Raw genomic sequence first — 3,644 nt, 5'->3', positions numbered from 1 at the left:
ACTTTCTGTGGCAGTGTGCTACTGCAGTGCCTCTCTCACCCAGGCACCATGGATCAAAAGACACTCAGGACATTCAGCTCTGTCTGGCCCAGGAGGGCTTTGGGGAAGGAAATAGCCAGAGTATTGTGTCCTACACACAAGTTATGGGACACCTGGCCTGCTGCAAGGAAGAGTGAGGCAATTTGAGTTTCACATTTTAATCACCAGCCTCTATTGTCATGCCTCCCACCACCACTGCTTGCAAAAGTCCAAATCTGCCCATATTCCTTTATCCCTAGAGATTTTCTGTATTCTTGAGGAATATCTAAAATATGTGGGCTTCCTCCAGCCCTGTGGGTGAGTACTCTTTGCCATGGATGTCTCTTCTCCTTAAATATCACAGAAGAACACAGACATGAACAGAAACAAGTCTGTAGTAGTTTACTGTGGAAGCCAGCCCAAGAGGTAAATAATAGGAAGGAGCACAGGTCCCCATGGGCTCAGAAGATCTGCTTGGCTCAAACTGCTGTGACATCTCAGTGCTGTGTACCTCCACTAGATGCTTCTGTCCCTGAGCAGCATTAGAGTGATGCATAGCCATTTGTTCTGGTTTGAAAGTAAACTAGCAGGAGAAATGAACCCCACTCTATTGCCTTAAGAGAGATTTCAGGTCATAGTTACAATTTACGAGAGAGATTCCAATAAATGCAACAATACAGAGGAAAAACTGACTTAAATTCACCAAGTCAGAGTACAACCTGTTGGTCAGGGTGGTTACAGTCCTGTTGAAAGCAATGGCCCTGTGAAATTTCTAGTCCTTCTCTGGGGGAATGGTGGTGGTGGTGGTGTCCTAGGCCTCCAAACCCAGAGATTATATAGCCTCAGGTTCAGGTGGGAATGCTCAGTACCTCCCCCAGGGCAGCGACTTTCACAGTGGAATGATGCAATCCTGTAAGTCATGGAGGACTTTGGGAGTCCTTGATGGTCCCAGTGCTTGCAGCTGTCTATTCTGGTGGTGTCCTTGAGTTCATTATGGCCCATTAGAATAGATGATCCCTTCAGGATGGGTGTAACTGTGCTGGTGCTTCCCCCGGAGGGAGTTATCACAGCTGGGTCATTTGTGAAGAAAATGAACACTACCCTGCCTTGCAGAGTTTACCTCTTTTTCCTTATATCATTTAACACCCAGCTTGTAGCCTGAGGTGTCAGGTGTGCCCTAGGCAGCTCCTGCAAACCATGCACCATTAATAATTCATCAGAACCTACTTAAGAGGAGCAGAATACACACTTCTGTTACAGTCCTGTAGCACTACACTGGCACTCTACTTCTGTCATCAGGACACCATGGAAAAGGGAAGAGGGGAAAACTGACTGCAAGTTTTTTAAGATGTTGTTTCCTGAAACCCTTTCCTAGATTTCCTGATCTTTATGTTTTAGTGCACACCTGTCTCAGTTTTCCTTTGCTGCCTGCAGAGACAGCCCCTGTTCTCTTTCACAGTTCAGCTCTGCCGTGTGCCATGGGCCTGGCACTGCCACCTGGCCACAGGGAGCTGGCTCAAACCCAGGGCTGTGAGGAAACCCAGCCAGTGTCTGAACACAGAAGCTTTACCTTCAAGAAGCATGGTGTTATCTAAGGGCAGAAGTTAATTTGAGGGGTATGGTCTGTGTTTTCAGTGTGTTGTTCACAGGGAACCACAGGCAGTACACAACACTTCACATCTCTCACCCCAGGGTGTGTCTGGGCTCTGAGGGGCTTGGCTTCTCTGGCCACCATGGGCACAGCAATGCAAGCACAGCCTGCTTCATTGCAAGTGAGATCAAGAGCTCATAGTCTGCTGGCATTCTAATGGGTGAAAAACTTGAGCCAGTGTTTTGGGTTTCACCCTCTCCCCATTCCTGTTCAGCCAGCTTCAAAGCCATGTTGCTCAGCTGGCTGAGCTTAACCCTCTGCATTCCCATCTGCCTCTGCTTTAAATCACTTCTGTTCATTCAGTTCCTTACTGGGCTATGATGAATTAGTGTGGCTTTACTGTCACCCGAGAATACATACATGGTTTATTTTGGTTGTTCCAATTAACTCTATCTCTCTTTCCCCTCAGCTCTTCTCCTGGAGCCTTCTGCACTCCAGGTTTTCCTCCAACTTCTTCCCTGAGTGGTTGTGACATCCCATTTGCTGAATTAAAGCACCTGCAACGAGGAGGTGGCCAGAACCAGCTGTGTCCCTGCTCAGCCATTCCCACCTCTGCCCTCTGTTCTTTCCTTACACAGCCCTTGCTGCATCCCGTGCCTCCTCCTGGCCTCTCACCCCAGCACATATAGATCATCTGGAAGATGTTTTGACTAAATGGAACTACTTGCAAAACTGGGTCAAAATCAACAAATAATTTTGGCTGGGGAAAAAAAAGTTGTGAAAAGAGGAGGAATTTTGAAAATGCCATGCAATGTCACTTAGACATGTGCACAGTGAGATGTTCCATTTTGGAAAAACTTAAATCACATCAAAGATTTTCTGACTGACTTCAGACTTTCAAGGAGAATTCCAATCACAGGATTCCAAAACAGTGGGTTTTGTTAGTTGACTAGCGGTTTTGTATTAAAAAATAAAAAAATGTCAAAGAAGTGGCAGAAGATTCAGAAGACGATGTTTTCTCTTGGCCTGAGCAAAAAGGCCTAAGGATGACCTGAAACACCTTTACTTTCTGGTTTTCACTTATTTATTTCGAGAAAAAGATATGTAAAACTTTCTACTTCAGTTTGACCCAAACAATCCCCTCTACCTCTCCAATATTCATCCCAGTAAAAAGACACACTAAGAAGGATCCTCTTTCACTCAGTCCAAGCCGTGGCCTTGATTTCTACCATTTTAAACAGAATTTTGTACAGCTTCTTTCATCTTTGGCAACAGGGGCAGCTCCCCAAGACAGATTGGCTTTGCTGGGCTAACAGTAGCCTTTGAAAATCCACCCAGTAGGCACACCTAGAGTGTAAATATAATGTGAAGAGATTTGAAGTTAATGTAATGCACTTTTAATGCATCCAAGCCTAGAGGTAACAGCTTTCAGCACAATGTCTCACTCAGAAAATGAAGCCACTCCACTGAAGTTTGGAATTGAAATGGAAATGATCTTCCTGACTCATCCATCATGACATCCTCACCTTAAAAAAGCTTTGGTCATCAAGAGAAAAGATGGGATGTATTCTTTAATTCTGTTTCCATTATGCTGTCAGTTAATTTTCATGGAAATTCTGAGAAATCACTTGGGAGAGAGCCCAGGAAAAGAAGGCAAAGGAGGTTGGATTTTAAGTGGTTTATAGGAACTTTAAAGAGAAGACTCTGAGATTCATTTCTGAAGTGCAATGCCCCTTCCTCCAGCCAAGAACAGTCATAGCAGTGTCCTGGCATTCCAAGGAGCCAGGTCAGGACCTGCTGTGCAGGGGATGCGCCTGACCTGGCTTGGCCAAGGGCACTGTTACTCAAAGTGAGGGTGACAAAGGACAGCAGCAGCACCCAGAGCCACAGCCATACCCCGGCTGGCACGTCCCCAGCTGGTGCCTGCCCACCCCAGAGCTTGCTGGCTGTCACTACTCTGCTCTGTCACAGCAGTGACTTGTGCTCTCCCATCTGCATCCCATTCTGCACATCAGGGATTGCAGTGTGGGCTCAT

The sequence above is a fragment of the Geospiza fortis genome, unplaced genomic scaffold (genome assembly GCF_000277835.1).
Source record: "Geospiza fortis unplaced genomic scaffold, GeoFor_1.0 scaffold173, whole genome shotgun sequence".
In the NCBI taxonomy this organism is placed as follows: Eukaryota; Metazoa; Chordata; class Aves; order Passeriformes; family Thraupidae; genus Geospiza; species Geospiza fortis.
Note: the sequence above shows the minus strand (reverse complement) of the source record.